At 45.5% G+C, this 20,700-nt stretch overlaps 1 long non-coding RNA gene across 2 annotated transcripts in view; it reads left to right on the top strand.

The window, feature by feature from the left end:
* The window catches only part of LOC144294648 (uncharacterized), a 109,303-nt gene extending 93,209 nt beyond the window's left edge, over positions 1 to 16,094 (top strand). For both annotated transcript variants that reach the window (XR_013362019.1, XR_013362020.1), the window contains exons 3-5: positions 12,190 to 12,373; positions 13,432 to 13,539; positions 13,899 to 16,094. This is a non-coding gene — a long non-coding RNA (uncharacterized LOC144294648). The remainder of the gene's footprint in view (positions 1 to 12,189; positions 12,374 to 13,431; positions 13,540 to 13,898) is intronic.
* Positions 16,095 to 20,700: the final 4,606 nt, after the last annotated feature.

The following is a 20,700-nucleotide window of genomic DNA, read 5'->3' on the forward strand; positions in this document are numbered from 1 at the left end:
GCTCCAGGCAACACTGTGCTATCATGTCTGTCTGATTTTGTTAGTGGGAATTAGCTGGATGCCAGATGTGAGCACTCTTGAACAGGGCTCAGCAGAATTTTTAAAGGGCTAGATAGTAAATATTTTTGGCTTTGTGGATCATGTGTTCTTTCACCACGACTATTCAATTATGTTGTAGCATGAAAGTAGCCATAAACAATAGGTAGATGAGTGGGTATGACCATCTTCAAATTATATTTTATTTACAAATCAGGCCATGGGCCAGATTTGATGTACGGGCTGTAGTTTGCTAACCCTTGCTTTTAGGTCTATTCCATGATGAAATGCCATAAACACAAACATGCATCAATAAACCAAGACTTCCACTGTACACATGAAACTCTCAGAGGCTGAGTCAGGTAGAGAGAATCTGGATGGCAACCCTTGGAAATTCAAGAGAGTTGAGAGAAAATGAGATGTAACTGATGGCAGAGAGAAAGCAAATAACGGGAGCTTTTCATAAAGATAATGAAACTATTCCATAGACTTTTGACATCATCATCCCAGAGCCTGGTGGGGCCGATTGAATGACAAAGTGAGACTATAGTTTATACTTATTATATGTTAGGAACTGTGTTTTAAAGAAAATCTTTAATAGTTAGACTCAATTTAATTTCAATAGTTTAGTAATTTTATAAAAAGACAAGGTGGCTGGCCCAAATAGTGATTTTCTAGTTATGATAAATTTATTTTTGAATGTCATTGATCTTAGTTTCATCAAGGGTGTGACAGGCTGGGCTGAATTCAAATTGGGGCCCACTGACCTGACTTGGCTACTCAAGAATCTAGGACTCAGAGAAGAGATGAGTTCAGAATAACCGTGTTGTAAACAATGAGGTTAAATGGATTCACTGTGCATATCGCATACCATTTACAGAGAACAGTGTGAATTTTAGTTTGCTTCCAGTTTGGACTAGGACTTTCTTATATAGCTTTTTCACTTGTTTCCTTCCTAGAGTTTCTAATTACCTTTCTGTTTTTGTACTGACATGTGGATAATGTGCCTTTATCTTATAATGCAATCTATCGGGATCCCTGGGTGGCGCAGCGGTTTGGCGCCTGCCTTTGGCCCAGGGCACGATCCTGGAGACCCGGGATCGAATCCCACATCGGGCTCCCGGTGCATGGAGCCTGCTTCTCTCTCTGCCTCTCTCTCTCTCTCCCCTCTGTGCATTCTCATGGATGAATAAATAAAATCTTTAAAAAAATAAAAATTAAAAAATAAATAAATAAATAAAATAAAATAAAATAAAATCCTTTAGACCTTTAAAAAAAAAAAAAAAAAAAAAAAAAAAAATATAATGCAATCTATCTTGCTTCCATTTTTAAGTAGAAAGTTCTATTTAATTTTTTTAAATATGGAATATATTCCCACAAGTCAAAGATCGGGAGTTCTAAAAGAATCCCCTTCCCGCTTCATTCTTATATTTCTTCAGTTCCCGCTATAGGTAGCTACTTTTATTAGTTTCTTAACAATCTTTTTATCAAATTTTTCCTTGTATGTAAGCCAGAGCACCTAATTTTTTTCCTTTCCCCTTTTTTACACAAGGGACAACATAAATATTTTTCTGTGTCTTGCTCTTTATTTAACAGTATATCTTGGCGATCCTTTTGTGTTAATCCATAAAGAGCTTTATCGTATGTTTTTACAGCTGTATGGTTTTCCATTGTATAAATAATCATGTTATATTTAATTCTCATCTTATTGACATTCTAACCTTCGGGTAATGCTGACAATGTTGTAGTAAATAACCCTGTCTGCCTGTCATTTTACATGTGCCAAAGTATAGGATAAACTCCTAAGAGTGAATTTCTGGATCAAAGATTATATCCATTTGAATTATCATAATTATTGGCAAGTTGTCTTCTCTACAGGTTGTACCAGTTAAAACTTGTAGTAGAAATGTATGAAAATACACATTTCTTCAGCAGTGTCACCCTGTTCTAAAATCTTCTGGATTTTTGCTGGTGTGATGAGTGAGAACTAGTAAGTATAGATTCAGTATGCATTCCTTTTATTATGAATTGAGTTGATCATCTTCTCATGTGTTTTGTGAACCACTTATATATTTTTCCTGTGAATTTTTGTCCTTAAAATTTTTTTTATTAGAGTTTAGCCTCTTTGTTGTTTATGTCTGGATATTTTATGTTCAAGGGAGGTTAGCCTTCTGCCCTCATGAATTGCAAATATTTTCCTGATTTGTCATTTATCCTTTGCTATTTTCATAATTTAGTAAGCTAAATTTGACTTTGGTTATAGTAATTCTTTTTTTGCATTAGAGTAGTTTGTTGGGTTTTTGTTGTTGTTAGTTTTTACTGTAGTCAAATTTAACAATCTTTCTTTGTGGCTTTTCGATTCTGTGCTTTAATTAAAAAGGTCTTCCCCATTCCAAGATCCTAAAAAAAAATTCTCCCCTAGTTTGATCTACTACTTTATGATTATTTTATTATTTGGTCTTCTGGAATTTATTCTAGAATACAATATGAGATATGGATCTAACTATGGTCTATTCTTATTATTTACAGATGTTGTATATACAAATTCACTTCCTTGCTAAAATTCATTTGTAACCCCAAATCAATACTTGCAGTGCCTTTGCTGACACACAAGGATTGCCACAAATCTGAGTTGCGTAACACATGCATGTTCCTAGCTAAGGCTGAACAAGGTGACACTCTGCCTTTGTGTTTCAGCTTTTGTCCTGTGGATGAGTGTGCTTTTTGTGGCCTATTTAGTGCAACATTTTTCATATCTTTGCACACTTTGTTGGTGATTTTGCAGTTTAAAATGGCCCCCAAGTATAGCACTGAGGTGCTGTTTAGTGTTTTCAAGCACAGAAGGCTATGATGTGCCTTATGGAGAAAATATGTATGTTAGATAAACTTTGTTCAGGCAAGAGCTATCGTGCTGTTGGCCATGAGGTCAATGTTAGTGAGTTGACAATGTGTATATATATATTTTAAAGATTTATTTATTTATTTGAGAGAGAGAGAGAGCAGGGGGAGGGGCAGAGGGAGAGGGAGAATGGGAAGCAGACTCCCTACTGTGCAGGGATCCCAATGTGGAGCTGGATCCCAGGACCCCAAGATCGTGACCTGAGCTGAAGGCAGATGCCTGACAGACTGAGCCACCCAGGTGCCCCAACAATGTGTATTGACAAGGTGTCTTTAAACAGAGATACCTAAAACAAGGTGTGCATTGATTAATTGATGAAAACATTTTGACCAGAGGCTTGCAGAAACCTAACCCTTTATTTCTCCCAGTGAAAATGTTTCAGTATTCACTAATTTAGTGTTTGCAGTGTCTTTATAGAATATAACTGCTGCCAATGAGAATGAACCATATGTGGATTTTCCAGATGACTACTAACTGCCCCCAACACCTCCACTGGATGGTTCACTTTTCCTCACTGGTTTGATGTCACCTTTATTGTACATCAAGGGTTCGTTTCTTGTTCTGTTCTATTGGTCAGCCTGTGGATTCATGTGCCAAGACCACATTAGGCTTTGTTAAAAAGCTAGCATAGTGCTCTTCTCATTTCTCTTCTTTTCCAGGATATGCTTGTCTTTCCCATAAACTTTTAGAGACTCTTTATCTAATTCTGAAAAACTTTTGGTATTTTTGTTGAGTTAATTTACAGGTTAACTCAGGGATGATTGACATCTTCATGATATCGACTCTTGCTACCCACTCAGGCGAACCTTTTAGTTCCTCAGTTTTAAAGTTTTCTTCATACAGACATCACACATTTCTTTATAGTTATTTTAATTTTTACTACTATTCTTTCTCTGAGATTGTCAACCTCAGAAATCTGTGGAAGATGGGAAAAATATATGTTCTGAGACTAGTTGATATATTTAAATATTTTTCACATAAATATTTAAGAGAAAAATAAGTCAATTTTGGAATGATGAGAAGATTAATGAAAATGCAGGAAAGGCTTTATGGATCATTTTACTTGTTTTAGCAAATACTTCCAGGGCTTTATACACGAGTCAGGTGCCGTTCTGTGTCCTTTACAATTATTAATCCATTGAGTCTCACAACAACTCCATAACATGGGTGTATTGCCATTATCACCCCCATTTTACAAACAAGGAAACTGAGGTGGACAGAAGCTTGAGGTTGAGCTTGTTGAGGGGAGCAGCTGGGTTCAGGCATAGCCATACTGACTGACAGGGCCATACTCTTTGCTAGAAGCCTTATTGCATTATATGGAGGAACAATTGGAATGGGAACTGGATTATTATGGCCCCAAATATTGAAATACCAGTGTAGGGAGGTAACTTACAGAACAAATTTGATGTGATTCTTCAGTACTTGAGAAGGACCTCATGGTATCATTGACACTGTGGAGACTGGAACTGGACTGGAATGTGGTGACAGAAAAGTCACCTTTATTTCAAGAGACAGCCCTAAGAGAAGGGGCAGAGATGGAATGTGGGTCACTTGAGTGAGAATCCATCAGCCTGGGGCTGGTGAGGATACCTGTGCAACTGCATGGCAGGCCACATGGCCATGGGAGGGGGGCACTGAATGACGTCATTTGACCCAAGCAACAGAAAGGGCACAAGTGGCACATGTAGCCAAGATAGGGAGGGAATCATCTCTGCATCCTTTCCCAAAACCTCAGATTCAGCTGCCAACAGGATGATTAACAAGTAGATTTGTAAGTGATTTCATCTCCAAGGACTCTAAGAAGAAATTCAACTGTTTCTTATTCTGATCAATGGAAGATATTGGCTGGCTTAATAGGACTGGAAGGAAGCTATGTTATATACAACTATCCCGCTATAAAAATGATTTGGTTAAGTGACCATGTTATCTCACATCACTAGAGATTAGAGTAGTCAGATATGTACCCTAAAATCCAGGGTGAAAGATTCTAAATCATAAAAAGCAACATAGGCATGAATGTATAGATTGAAACTGTGAAAAAGAAAAAAGAATATAAGGAGGTTAAGAAGAGATGAAGAAGATAATTGATGTTAATTCTGTGCCAGCTGTGCTTGTCCATTTTACACACATGTTGTGGCTCAGGAATAGACCATTAAGACAATGAAGCATAATAGAAAGTCTAGAAACAGACTCTTGTATTTATGGAAATTTAATTATGACAAACATAGCACATCAAAGAATAGTGATAGGAACATTGGGTCTCCACTTAAAAAGTTAGAGCCCAAGTTACATCCTAAAATAGGTTCCAGATGGAATATAGAGTTAAACATAAAAATAAAATGTTAGACAAAAAGAATAAGAATATTCTATTATTGTGAGTAGGAAAGGACACAAAATTCAGAAGCCATATGTAGAAACAAACTGATGGATTTGATTACACCAAATTCAAAAAGCTTTTGAGTAACAAAATATATCATATCAAAAAAACAGCCTAGGTGAAACTTTTGCCACGATTGTAATAATATTCAGTGTTCCTAAAGAACAGTAACTAAAAGACATAGAACCCAATAGAAAAAATGAGCAAGGAAAATGAGCAGGTGATTCATAGAGAAATACAAATGGCCAGTAATCAATGTCCCAGTAGACCAGGAAGTATTTAGCTGTAAGTTTAAATGACTTAAAAATTGCTAACACCTGTTATTGGCAAGGGTGTTGGAGAGCAGTTCCTCTCAAACGGCGTGAGAGTGAATTTAATTGGGGCAGAATTTTTGGTGTGAAATGTTCTTTCTTTCAGACGCAACAGTTCACCCTTGGAATATTCATCCAAAGGAGGACAGTGATATGAGTCTGGCTTTACCTTTGGGAGCAAGGTTCCCTGGCAGCTAAATCATTGCCTATTTGCTTATTCCCTGCTGACTTTTTTTGGCGAGTCATTCAACCTCAGTTTTGTTACCTGAAGAATGGGAATCAGTTTTGTTACCTGGAGAATGGGAATGCTAACAACAGCACCAACCTCAAATGGCCCTTGTGGATATTAAGTAAGTTAATGCATATAAATTACTTATATTAGCGTAGGGAGCACCCAGGTGTGGTAACTACTGCCGTTTTATAAACACGGTGGGGGCCAGGATGTTCACAATAGTATTACTCATAAAGGTAAAAAAAAAAATTGGAAGTAATCAAAATGATTGCTTTAATGGGGAAAGGTTGAATAAATACCATTGAAGACCTAGAGGCATTAAAAGAACAAAGGAAGCTGGTTATTCATTAATTGAATCTTTACTGAGTTCTTACCTATGTGACAGGTACTGTTCCGGCACTGGAGATACAGTAGCAGATGGAACAAAGTCTTTTACTGGAAAGGAAAATGCTCTGGGAAGTGTTGTTCAGAAGGCAGATGCAGAACAATGCGCTTAGAATGAGTCTATTAATGATCAAAACCAATAACCCTACAAAAATCTGCAGAAACGTGGAAAACAGAATATTTGGAAAGATACTCAATACACTGCTGTATCTGATTCCATCTTTTAACATCTCCAGAACAGGGATGTGTCTTCCAATTGACGGCTAGCATAAAGCGTGGCACGAGCAAGGGTTATCCTGGAGGTAGGACCTAAGGCTGGGGAAGTAGAGAGACCTCCGTAGTTACTCAAGATCCTTTGACGTTGTTTGAAACTTTACCAACAGAGAGTGTGTGTGATTTACTTGTGTGAGAAAGCAACAACGACAAACCCACTGGGGTTTGCGGAGGGCAGCCCAGACCAGGTAAAGCGTTGCAATCTCATCCGGGTGCTCAGGTAGACAGTCTTACCCTGCCAATCGCACCTGAACTCCTGCTGTTCCTACGTTGGCCTGTGGGCCTTCTTGTGCTTCTGCTGGAGCCAATGTTCTGGTTGTAAGTAACTGGAACCGACTCATTTCAGCTTAACCAGAGAAAAATGGGGAGAGGGATTATTACAAGAATGGGTAGAGGGCAGCCCGGGTGGCTCAGCGGTTTAGCGCCGCCTTCAGCCCAGGGCCTGATCCTGGAGACCCGGGATCGAGTCCCACGTTGGGCTCCCTGCATGGAGCCTGCTTCTCTCTCTCTCTCTCTCTCTCTCTCTGTCCTTCATGAGTAAATAAAACAATCTTAAAAAAAAAAAAAAAAAAAAAAAGAGTGGGTGGAGAATCCAATCCTTGAAGAATCTAAGGATGTGACCAGGTCTGAACAAAGATACTTTTAGGAGCTGGGCTCAGGGCCTTTCAGGGCCTCTTTCTCTCTCTCTCTCTCTGTTCACCTGGTCAGGGCTCAGGGCCTTTCAGGGCCTCTTTCTCTCTCTCTCTCTCTGTTCACCTGGTCAGTTCATTCCCCTCCTTCTCTCCACAGAGAGAGTTTCAGGCTTTTCCATCTACAGGATAAAAGATGGCTTCCCCACTGCTGCCAAATTGCATCTCTTTAATTCATGTGATGAAGTGGTACATCTAGCATCTCTGGACCCCAAATCTAAACTCCTGGATTAGAGGATCTGATTATTCAGTTTGGGTCAGGTGTCCACTTATGATCATTTATCTCAGGGGTGGGGAGCAAGGCTTCAGATAATGCTATAGCCCAGGGCTACTCTCGTGACCAAAGGAATGCAGCTTCTCTGGAAGGCAGATTATAGGCAGAGCAGATGACTTCATCATTATAGCTCATTATTGTCACTTCCATGCCATGTTATTTCCTTGATTCTTTCTGTGCTGGTCCTAAAAGGCTTGTAAAGTGTTAGTGTGCTGTGGTACCAGCGAAGTCAGGATGCTGTTTCCTACCCTAGACATGACTGTTTCCCCCCCAAATGGTCCCTTCCTTGTAAGCTTCTTAGCCTGGTTTCCTGGCTTTGGGAGAGGCAGCTAGTTTTCCTTTCAGTGGCCTTAATTAGGTTAAGGCTTCACTAATAAAACCAGTGGCCTATTGGTTTGTCTCTTAGCCTTTGGATATGGAATGAAAAGGTGGCATGGTGCAAACAGCTTCCAGTGTCTCCATTCCCTAGCCTAATGGTGTGTGGATGAAATAAAGTCCTTTCTCAACAGCCCAGTTACTACAGAGAAGTCTGCTCAAGTGCTCCCACTCCCTGGTACCAACGCCACGGAGTGGGGGAGGGAATCAGGACACAGGGCTCCCTCCGCAGACCTGGAGGAGTTCTCCAGAGGGCTGGTACCAGAGATGTTCTGGGGACACACACAGAGCCTCTAGGCTCAAGTTTCTTTTTTTAGTGTGGTCACAAGAAATTTTCTTGTGAGCTGCTCTTTGAGGGAAACTGTGATCATCATAGGCTTCTAATTTTAGAAGGAAAATCCAGCTTCCATCATGATCGCTGTGGATCAGATGTAGCCTTTTAAAAGCCGGAGGGAGTTGTGATGTGCAATTTTAGCGACTCACCTGGTCTCTGGAGTGCGTGTTAAAGGACACAAGGAAGTCCTTGAGGAAAATGAAAATGCATTGGGTTTGAGTCCTCTTCCATGGGGAAGGACAGGGACAGCTGTGGGATGGGGGGAGGGAAAAGGAAGGGTGGGGTGGGGGGAGGGGCGGCTGAGCATATTCCCCTCAAGTCATTTTCTTTGGAAAATGGAAAGTGGAACCGAGTCTAAAGATCAGCTGAAGGAGTGGGGCTCCTTGATGAGATTCTTTTAATGAACTCATATCCGCAGCAGTGCTGGAAGTGGCCTGTACCATTCAAGGCCGGGGCAGCTGTAGGAAAGAACTGGTCGGTGCCAGTTCCTGTCTCTATTTGCAGTGTGAGCAAGGGCGGAGACTTTGCTGGTCCTCTGCAAAGCATCCTTGGACCAATGGCGCTCCATGCATTTTTCTGAGACTTCGAAGCATTTGCAGTTTGCTCCACAACTCCCACACATTTGCCTCTCCGGGTCCCAAAGCTCTCACTGCTGCAACAGTTCCCATAGGAATGTGGGCCCCTGCCAAGCGACCTCATGAACATTCCATTCATCTCCTTGGCTGGGAGGCAGCAAGGAAGCCAGATTGGCTGACTGTTTAACCGTTTGGGTCCCACACTCACCCTGCAATGAATGGTCAAGCTTGTTGGCCTTTCCCCACAATCATAAAGAAGCACAGATGATAGAAGGCAAGAGAAGTATTTATTTATTCTTATGATCCTATCTGGAAAACAGCTATTTTTAAAGGTAGCCTAATGAAAACCACATTCCCTGGTTCTCCTTGTTGTGAAATCATCTTCCTCCAGAAAGGCATTTTCAAGTAATGAGGCTTTGTGAGGTGTGACTAAAAACAATGTGACTAATTTTTTTTTTTTTTTAAAGCAAACACAGCAGAATATAACCATCTAAATAAAGGTTGTTGCCTTCCAAGTAATCGCAATGGGACATTATCCTGCAATTCCAAGATGCTCAAACATGCATAAAATTCCTTTTAGGGAATTGCTGGCTGAGTCTTGCTCTCACTGTTTTGCTTTCTGTTTATCATTTGCTCAGCATGTATTAGACACCTCCTGTGTGCCAAGCGCTCTGCTGGGCCCTGGGGGACAGAGTGATGAGATGCACTCTCATTGAGTGTTTGATCAGAGAAGGTCCTTGGGGACCCATGGAAAAAGTTAGCCTGACCTAGGTTTGAATCCTGGGTCAGCCTGGTATGGGTTGTGTAACCTCAGGCAACTTTCCTAAACTCCTTGCATCAGTGTCCTTGTTTCTAAGACGAAGACGGTACAATCTACTTCATAGGATTGCTTTGAAGGGAAAATCAGATGAAATGTGTAAGTGGCCCTAACACAAGGCCGATACCGTGTAACGGCTCAGCAAATGAGAGCTCCTGTGATTATAACTGTCTGAATTATATAGTTAGGGGGACTTTCTTTGGGCTAGACCCTGAATACGGTTTTTGAAAACCAACCATTTAATCACCACATATACGGGTAACACACGGTACAAAACTCAAGCACGAACAAAATTGACAAAAACTTCTTGAGCCTCTGTCCCTAGATCTCCTGCTGGAGATGATTAGTATGACCAGGATCTTAGGTATTTTCATATTTAATTAACTGTATTTCTTGGTTATTATTTCATAATAACACCTACTGTTTATTCTTGGTGAATCACTTTTTTTTTTTTAATGATCATTTGCCATTCTATTGACTGCATGTATCATACTTGATTCATCCAGTCCCCTTTCAATGAACATTTGTTTCTAATCTTTGGCTATGGCAACAACGCAGCCAGACCATCTCCGTGCCTAACTTTGACTAAGGATGATAAACCAAAGACCTGCAACAGGCTCCTAGGACAATATCATTGGAATAAAGTGCCTGGTTGGAAGCAGATAATGCTGATGTGATTGGACACATTCTGGATCATTTTTTCTTTTCCCAAAAAACTCACTATTTTAATTCCTAGAATATTTATACCACTCCCCAAATGCTACCTGTTTGAAAAGTGTAGAGTCTGCATAATAATATTACAAGAGCAGTGGCATTTTAACTCAGATGGGGCTATCTTAAAACCCCTCCAAGATATAGAACACATGAACGAGCGTTTCTTTGGTTGGCACCACCGAGTCAAGGATGCAGAGATTCCAGACAGCCACTCTAGGAGCAGCTGTTAAGAAGATTCACACTCTCAATTTGCTGCCACAGCTTGAGACAGTGAAATGTATTAAAATGTGCCACATCAGTTAACATGGCTTCAATGAGCTGAAGGCTGCCAATTTGGAAGGAGGGCAAATGTTCTCTGGCGGCCATCTTTGCTGATGTTCAGGCCTGCACAGGCTGCGCGTGGAGCTGAATCAGAGAGAACCTATAGGTGAGGTCCTGGCACAATTCGTGTACAAGACTCAGGGATTAGTTTTTCTGGATGGATAATTATTTCTGAATCGTGAGACAGGCTCACGTGGAAAGGAGGGAGGGAAATGGAAGTCTTTCTAAGAAGTCTCCACCGTCAGAGGCACAGATCCTCAAATGAGCTCCATGCAAATGAAAAACGGTCCCAACAGCAACTGGAGCCAAAGAAAATTCTTGGTTGGGGTTGAAAAAATGTCAGATAAATAGTTTTTCCTTGCTTCTCAGCAGGCCCCAGCTATCACTGCAATCCAGATCTGGCCTCTGAGCGGTTCTGGCAGGTTTATCTTGGACCAGCTGCTGTGATGAAATCGCAGTAATTCCAGGTTTCCCTCAAATCCAGACTGAGCCAAAGGCAATCCGGGCTTCTAGCATCCGGCTTACTTCATTGCCCTCTCCAGTCCCTCCTCCACATTCAAGCTTCTGATTTTTTTTTTTTTAATTTTAAGAAATTCAAAAAAAATTTTCTTTAGAAATTAAAAAAATTTAAAGCAATCTAACTCTACACCCAAGGTGGGGCTTGAACCCATGACCCTGAGATCAAGAGTCACGTGCTTCATCAGCTGTGCCAGCCAGGTGCCCTACTTCTGATTTTTTTTTTTAAACCAAGATGGGGTGATGGAGGAAATCTTCCAGGACAGCCTGAAAAATCTAGAAAATGTTATTTCAGATAAATTCAAGAAACTTCTATCAAGCACTGGTGAGTCTACTTAGGTGGGCTATGTGGTATGATGCTGACTACTGTGGATTGTGTATTTGACAATATACACGAAAGATCCCATTTCATCCACCAAGAATACTATGAACTAGGACTATTATTCCTATTTTACTAAGGAGAAAATTGGGTCTTTGAAAGAAAGTTTGAGTCTCTTTATCTTAGGCCTTACAGTTGGGGAGTAGAAGTGTCTGGATTTGACCCTGACTGTGGCCTCAATCTCAGGCCTCTGCTGACTCTTGTTAGGCTATAGCACAACCATGGGCAAGAAGGCCTTACCTAGAGTCCAGGAAAAGAGACTGGGACAAGAAAAACTAAAGCAAAGAAAAGGGAGGAGGAAACTGAGACCCAGATGAGAGAAGGTAGAGGTAGATGGGTAGAGTATGTGGAAAAAATGACAGGCTTAGGGAGAGCTGTTTATTGAATTTCTTATAATTTTTTTAAAACAGGCTTCTTGGGCTCCATGGGTGGCTCACTGCCTGCCCCCCAAATTCTGGACTCCTACGAGGATGGCAGCAGATCTGCTTTAGGGCAAAACATTGACAGGGCAGCGAGATGGATTCTGAGCAGAGTCCACCTCAGTAACATCCAGCAGCTTATGTTGGCGAAAAAGAGGAGGATGGATTCATAGTGGCGCTGTGGGATCCTGAACCACATGACATGTCAAGAAGGACACTTCTGAGCAAAGCTGGTTAACAAACGTCTTTTATTTTTACCAGTGGCATCTAAGAACATGTTCTTTGGATCAACCTGAGGCAGCTCCAGAAGGCTGCTGATAAAGAGGTTTGACATTCAAAATGGTGGAATTGCTGGATTCCAGAAATGACTCACCAATGATTCTGACCTGAGGAAAATTCATTATCTACAAAGTAAAGAGAGAAGAAGTGTCCCACTTCCCTGACGGTGGGTTCTTCTGGCAAAGTCTCCAGCCAAGGGAGAGGAGACATTTTAATCTCTTGATTATTTTGTTGGAAACTTAATGTGAGGTATTGGAAGCCAGAAGAAAATGATAAAACTGCCCAATTTTGCAGGTCTTGGTAGAGGAGGGGCAATCTCCACTGAGTAGAGCAAAAAAGACAAGGAGATACATACAAAAATTGGTCTTATGAAAACTTTTGGGACCCACATATTCATATATGGGCTTAACGTTATGTTTTCTCTCTCTCTTTCTTTCTTTCTTTCTTTCTTTCTTTCTTTCTTTCTTTCTTTCTTCCTTCCTTCCTTCCTTCCTTCCTTCCTTCCTTCCTTCCTTCCTTCCTTCCTTTCTTTCTTTCTTTCTTTCTTTCTTTCTTTCTTTCTTTCTTTCTTTTGTTCTTTCTATTGGTAAGCTAGAGTATTTAGTAGGTTGAGAGGCACAGAGAATACAGTTGGCAGAAAGAAGGTGGTCTTTGACTTAGGTACACCTGAGTTTGTTCTTGGGCACCCATGAGCTGTGAGACTTTGGGCAAGTAACTCCTTGTCCCTGAGCATTCTTATCTGCCAAACAGGATACAAAAATTATCCCGAGCCCTGCCACGAATGTTATATATTTCCAAAATGTCTAGCATATTATATGTGCTGAGTAAATGTTGGTTGAAAATAACAAGAACAGTACTATTTAATAATAATAAGGATGATGATAACCACAAGGTACCAGATGGTAAGCTCAAGCGTAGAGACTCTGCCTAGGTCTTCTTTGTATCTCCAGCACCTTACAAACTGCTTGGCACATTGCAGGGAACCCCTATATGTTTGTTGCATTAAACTGAGCTGGTTGGTTGAGCTCTACCTACAGGTAAGGCATGGTTTTGGAACCTCTTGGCGATTATAGCAGGGTGTGAGACGCAGGGCCAACAGACAAGGATTCAAGTTCATGGAGTTCTTAATCTCAGTGGTTTTCACTTGCAAGTCTGAGAAAACAGCATCTCCCAAGGTCAGAGAGAGTTAGCTCCCCCAAACCATCCTCCTCTTTTTCCTTGCAGATGGAACCCTGGTTGTACCCAGAACTCCAGGCCTCCACTCCATAATTCAGGGAGGCACAGTCCTCACTCTTCAGGTCCGGCTTTCTGGCGATCTCCTTTGCTTTGCCGGTGAGTGGCTTAAGGGTGGCCATGAGGCTCTGTCCTGGCCGAGGAGACATGAGGAGGGAATATCACTAAAGGCTGTGAGGAAGAAGATACATAGGATAAACAAACCAATATCCCCTCACCCCTCCAAAAAAACCACCAAAAAAACGTGTCCACTATCTACTGGCTATTGCTAAGGCAGCCATTGTAAGCCCGAGTAGAGAAACACTCCCTGAGGGTGGCTGAGCCAAATGCAGGAAAGAACCTGGGTCCCTGATGACATCATGGAGTCACTAAATTAACCAGCGCTGGACTACGTGTTATGTAGATGAGTTTTCCTCATGGCTTAGTCCAATCTGGTCACAACTTGTGCTTTTTTGTAGGCAAATGCCACCTAGATAATACACTCCTTCCTGGCCTTGTTCAAGTGGGTTCCCCTCACTTCCTCTTCCGGGAAACATGACGTACATCCCCCAGGAATATTATAGGAGGGGTTCCTGCCTTGTGTGGGAAATGCAGAAGGTCCTTTCCAGCTATGGAATTCTCTGCTCCTGCGCTCTGCAGAAAGGAACCCTGTGGAGCCCCTGGAGGGAGTTCCTCAGGGAGGCGACAGGCTGTGGTCGACACCAAGAGTGCAGGGCTTGGAGGCAGACGTCCTGAGCAGGATCCGGTGATTCCGTGACCAATCCTGGGGCTCCGGCTCAATCACAGAAGGTCTCAGAAACTCAGTTTTCTTACCTACGCAATGGGGATAAAAGCAGCCCCTACCTCAGGATAAGGGTTGAATGAGAAAACCATCAAAGTGCCTTTCAATGTGAAGTCCTATTTATAGATCATTACTTTCAAGAAAAACTCAACACAAAGAGCAGAAATGAAAGGCTTTTGTTTACCTTACTGGAAACAGAGAACTGAAATATAAAGACATTTGTTGGGAAATAGTTTGGGGCAAGTGGTGGTCTTTTCCAGGGAAGATTTCACGCTCTTTGCCCCACCAGCTTTTCCCAGTAACACCACTGTTTCTAAGTGCTTCTAAAGAGCAGCACAGCTGAGAGCAGGGGAGAAAGAGGAGTCTCTTGGACAGTGGCCTGCAGCCCCGCTGCCACCAACTATTAATAGCCTATAAACCCTTGGAGTGGAGCCCCGGCCGCTCCCCACCCCCCGGGACAGCAGAGGGGTCAGAGCACTGCCTGATATGGTCTCAGAATACTGGTGATCCCTGGAGTTCTCCCAGTTAGGGAACTTTTCTCCAGCTGGGCGGGGCCTGGCTGGGCTTCCTCCTGCAGAGACCCCAGCCTGAACCGCTAGTCAGGTTCACATTCAGCGAGCTTTCATTGACCTCTTTCTGGGTCCCCAGGCCCCACACCAGCTGCCTTGACACACAGGATCTCATTGTACCTTCACAGCAACGAGCACAGCTATCCTATGGAAATGGGAACCCAGCTCAGAAAGGGGTCATGACCTGTTCCAGGTCGTTCAGAAAGGAAATTTGGTTCTAAAACCCAATTCGCCTGTCTCCAAGCCAGTGCTCTAAGCTTTGCATGGTGGCACTGTGCAGTCTGGGAGACTCCTGGGTCTTCAGCAAGACCATCAAAATCCTCTGGCCATGCTGGCAATAAGGGTGAGGGGCCTGAGGATAAAGTGAGTCAGAGAGCAAGACCAAAGGCAGCCTGGCACCCGGACTCTGTGGATTGGAGAAGCTGACATGACCCTGCTCTGGAGGCCTGGGAGACACAGGCTCAGAGAGCAGATGGGGCCCCTCTGTCCCTCTGTTCACGGGCACACCGGATCCTATCCCTTCCCTGCTTGGACAACCTTAGAGACCCTCTCTGCTCTCTGAATGCAGTACAAGGATAGTCCCTTAGCTTGACATTTGGGGTCCTCCATGACCGAACTCGTGTTCTTTCAACATTTACTCCTATTCTTTCCCTTCTGTTCCCATCCACACGTATTTACAGGTGCTGGGATAGCATTTTGAGGGAAAGGATCACATCTTAGATCTTTTTTGGACCTCCAGGCCCTGGCCCAGCTGTGATGCTCAGGAACTGCAGGAAGAGCTGCCCCTTGTCAACGGGGTCCAGAGGGCTGGAATAGAAGGGATGGGGCAGGGATCCCTGGGTGGCGCAGCGGTTTGGCGCCTGCCTTTGGCCCAGGGCGCGATCCTGGAGACCCGGGATCGAATCCCACATCGGGCTCCCTGCATGGAGCCTGCTTCTCCCTCTGCCTATGTCTCTGCCTCTCTCTCTCTCTGTGTGACTATCATGAATAAATAAATAAAATCTTTAAAAAAAAAAAAAAAAAAAAGAAGGGATGGGGCATAGGACGTGGGGCAAGGAGACCACAGACTGAGGAAGGTCCAGACTGCCCCTTCTGACCCCAGGGCTGAGTTCAAGAGATCCTAGGCTGGGGCACCCAGGTGGCTCAGTGGTTGAGCATCTGCCTTCGGCTCAGGTCGTGATCCTGGTGTCCTGAGATCAAGTCCCACAGTGGGCTCCCCACAGGGAGCCTGCTTCTCCCTCTGCCTGTGTCTCTGCCTTTCTCTGGGTGTCTCTCATCAATAAATAAAATAAAACATCTTTTAAAAAAAAGGATCCTAGGCCTGGGATGCGTGATCTTCTCTCCTTTAAGATGTGCTAGGGCCTGGGGCCTTGGTGCTGTCGAGGGCATTAGGGCCAGGCTGCTTCCAGAAGGAGTCCTCCTCCAAAGAGTTGGGCACAAGTATTAGACTGTGAGCGTCGGTCTTCCTGGGTGTGGATGGCAGTGCGTCCTGCGGAGGAAGGACAGCACGAGCGCTGCCTGAGTGCTGGCAAGGAGCCAGGAATTGTTCTGGGAGCTGCTGTCCCAAGAAGCACACCCAGAGAGGAACCAATCTAACTCAGATGTCATCCCCCCCACCCTCCAAAGAGTAGGAAGAGGGGGAGCGGGGAGAGGGGGGGACTTCTTTTCTTTCCATGACCGTGGCTCTCAGAGTCTGGGGACCCGGCTGTCTGTGTTCTCAATTCAATCCGTGTGTGCTCCGTCCTGCTCCAGGTTGGGCAAGAGTTAGCTCTTCCCCGGGGCCCTTGATAGAAGTCCTTTCTCTGTTGTGGCTTCTGTGCAGCGGCTGCCTTGGGGAGAGCTCGAGCAGGGGCACTGCTGTTTGGTCAGGCCGCACCCTCGGGTGCACACTCTCCTCCCTCTTCCCTGTGCTCTTTCTGAGTCCTCGGGGAGACTATTACCACTCTCGTTCTGCAGAGGAGAGAAGACAGAAGGGCACTCAGGGAGGAGCTTCCCCCAACCGGGGAGCTGGCACTGAGTCTGGAACCACTGGCTCTATCCGGAGCCCCGTCCTCGGTACCGGAGTCCCTCCTTCGGCTTGATGAGGAGGACAGCACCCGCTCACGGCTTGGCCCTCCGTGCCTGTCCCAGCCACCGGGGGACCTGGAAGCCGCTGGCTGCCCTTTGAAGAAGCATGTGTTCACTGAGACATGATGAGCCAGCTGCAGGGGGACCTGGGGCTTTGGCTGGTACGTGCTTTGGACCACGGACAGTGCCCTTCCTCCCCAGGCTGAGTCATCTGTGGACAGTCACATCGGGTCACTCGCTGGTCTCATGTTACTTGTTTTACAACATTTCTAGGGCTCCTGAGGACCTTCCCAAGCCTCCTTTGGGGGACTGGTTTTGTAGGCAACCCGGTTCCCGAGACATCCTCAGCTCACTTGCTTTTTCACCTTGATTTCCACTGCTTCTCGCTGTGGCCTGTGTCCCTAGGGAGGGAAGGAGCTCCTATTCCACGAGGACACCTCGTCTGCCAGGTGTGGTGATATACCATCGCCTTGAATATAATCCTTATAACAGGCCTCCGAGAGTTTATTCCCATTTTTACAGCTCAGGATGGTAAGACAGGAAGGATTTAGTACCTTCCCTTACACAGCTAGTCAGGGGCAAAGCCAGAATTTGAACCTGGCCTTTTAACCACACCTATACTTTCCCATATTTCCACGGTCTCCTAAGGAGACTGGCTCCTACTGTGGTGGCTACTTCAGCTCAAGCCCAAGCTTGAGCTCTGCTATGGCTCCAGACGGGCTCTCCTGAGATGCCCCAGACTTTACTCTCCTGACCCAGGTGCTCTGCTCAGTCCTTTTCCCTAGTGATTTTATTTGTTGAGAATCCTAGGCTCTGAGAGCTAGATGGGCTTTCAGAAGTCACCCAGTCCCCCTCCCCTGGAGCTTGAACCTCCTGCTCAATCCTCACAGCTTCCTGGTAGGCAAGCAGGACAGGTATTGTTTCCCTCTTTTTTGGATAAGAAAATGTTTTCAGAGGGTGTGTTGAATAGTCCCAGTTTGCCCCTGCTTTCTCTCCCCTTCTCTGTGCCCCAGGAGGCTGCAACAGCTCGGCTCCTTTGGCCTCTGGGCAGAAGGCTGGAAAGCTGGAGTAGAAAGGAGGGGGTTCATGCTCTGCTTCCTTCCTGCCTGGCCTCAGTTTTTTGGTGGCAAGTAGATTCCTTCCTCGCAAGCCACAGCCCCTGTCTAGCAGTACCTCCCTTGTAGCTACAGGTCTTATTGGGTCCCCACAAGACTCCTGTGCCCCTGGTCCTGGCATGGCGCTGGCTGCCCAGTGTTACTTGTCTCCAGCATGTCACCACACCTCAGCGATTCCCTCAGCCCTGCCCCCAACTTTAAAAATCATTCTTTCATTAAATTCCCAAGAACAGTTCCATTGTTCATCTTTCTCACTCCTTTGGAGTGGCCCATCCATTTCCTTTTTAAATTTTTAAAAAAGATTTTATTTATTTATTTATTCATGAGAGACACAGAGAGGGAGAGAGAGAGACAGAGACACAGGCAGAGGGAGAAGCAGGCCCCATGCAAGGAGCTCAATGTGGGACTCGATCCTGGGACTCCAGGATCACAACCTGAGCCAAAGACAGATGTGCAACTGCTGAGCCACCCAGGTGTCCCAGTCCATCCATTTCCTGCGGGGATTCACCTGAGACAGAGGTAAAGTGACTCACCCAAGGTCTCTTGGCAACAGGGGAGGGTGGAGCCAGTTTTTGAACAAGGGTTTCGTGACTCCTTGTTCACGAAGGGCCAGCCGTGCTCTCCAGCCTGGACCCCTCTGCCCAAGACTGAGCACAGGTCTCCTGAGTGTATTCCTGGGTACACCATTGCCTACTCTGGGTCACTTTTTGGGGATCGATTAGCCTTGGCTCTTCTCAGGTCAACATGACTAAATGCATGAATATCCCTGGGTCAAGACCCTTCACTTTTCACCCTGGCTGGCCCCACCTTCTCAAGGGCATCATTACTCCCCCAGATGCAGCCCAGTCCTTCAGTCTAGGAGTTAGAGCCCCGCCCTCAAGAGTCTTTCCTGGCCTGGGGCTCAGCCCTGAACTTTAGGGATTTCCCTGAAGCTTTGAGTCTGCCAAGCTCCTGGTCACCAGCTGGGCAGGTGGCCAGACCGTCCCTCTCTGCCTGATAGGACAGAGGGATGGATGGATATTAGCCACCCTGTCTCAAGAGGATAGCCTCTTCCCAGGTCTACCCACCTAAATCTTGTCTGAGCTTCAGAAGCCACAGTGCTTCCTGCCTCTGACCACCCTTCCCGGTTGGGCAACCCATCCCCAGAGCTCTGGCATCCTCCACAGTCCTGAAGTTCTGGAACTCTGTCTCCTTGAGGAGGACCACTAGTGATGGCCAGATTTTGGAGCAGAGATACTGACATCCCTTACTCCTGACCCCTAGAGAAGGAAGCCTGGGCTGGGGATGCTGTCTGAACCTCAGGGAACTCGGACCCAACATCAGTAACAATTCTCTGGGAGAAATAAGAAACTGAGGCAGAACTCTGGTGTGTTGGGGGTATGGTGATAGGCCACTGCTCAGATCCACAGCCTCTTAGACCTCGGCCACCAGGCATGAGTAAAATAATGTCGCTGGGGCTCTGAGGGTGCCCCTTTGGACCTTGGGCCTGAAGGAGGCTGGACCTTGCCTGGGGTGCACAGGGCCCAGGGGTATGTGTGCACACGGGGAGCAGAGCAGGGACCTGCGGGGACCGGTAGGCCTGTCCTCCTGGTTTTCTGCCCATTTCCCTTGTTTCACTTCTCTCTCCCCACTGGTATATCACGAGGCTTTTGTTTCATTCATTCATTCATTCATTCATTCCCCCCATGCGGGGCTCAAACCCACCACCATGAGATCCAGACCTGAGCTGAGATCAAGAGTTGGACGCTGAATCAACTAAACCACCCAGGCGCCGTTAGCAATGAAGCTTGTGCATTCGTATTTCCCTCATCGTGTGTCATCCTAGAAGGATCCTACTGCCTGGTCATCAAGTCCCATCTTGAGTTGCAATAATTCTTAGTCTAGTATATAGACCACGAGTGTAACATATTTCTGTCTCCTTTGGGGACATCCTTGGGGAGCAGCCAGGCATTTGGTTTGAATCCTGATGCCACAACCTCTGGCACCTCTGGGTGGGAGTGGCGGCTGGCAGGGCTGCCCCGAGGAATGAATGGGAACTTGACCCGCAGAAGGAGTGACTCTGCACATGGGCCACATCTGGGCCAGGACCCATGGCGAGGGCGGGGGGTCACATGCATCATAATCAATCCGAAGACCCCATATTTCCCCCCGAGAGCTAGAGGTAGTGTGGCAAGTGCAAAAAACACAGACTTGAGTGGCACAGATCTGGCCTCATTTAACTCATTTATGACATCTGTAAAATGTGACGCTAATTAGCCATCACCCATGGGACTGTGAAGCTTGGGAGACATGCTTATACACCAGTGGGTGTCAAGCACGTAAGGAACTTGAATATCACCCCGCAAAAGCAGAGGGCAGTGAGGTCAAAGGCTCCTTGGGCCAGCTTAGCCGCTGCCGGCTCTGGGGCCCTGGGCAGGGTGTCCACCCTGCTGGCAGGCCCGGATGCAGTGGGATACACCTGTCGGGAGCGCAGGTCACAGGACCAACAGCACCTAAGAGGAGGCAGCTGTGGTGGGTGGGGGGCGAGAAGCCAACCTGCCCGGCACCTGCCAGAGGGGCTCCGTCCTCTCACCCTAGCGCCGAGACACCCTGGAAGGATGGAAGGTACTGGTCCTTGTGTCCCTGGGCTGGGGTGGGGGCTTCCCTGGCTGAGGCTGCGGGTGCAGCGGGAGCAACTGGGAGAGGTGGGGACAGGGGAGGCATCAACGCTGGGCCCAAGGGGGATCTG

Source organism: Canis aureus, chromosome 23, assembly GCF_053574225.1.
Source record: "Canis aureus isolate CA01 chromosome 23, VMU_Caureus_v.1.0, whole genome shotgun sequence".
NCBI classification, from domain to species: Eukaryota; Metazoa; Chordata; class Mammalia; order Carnivora; family Canidae; genus Canis; species Canis aureus.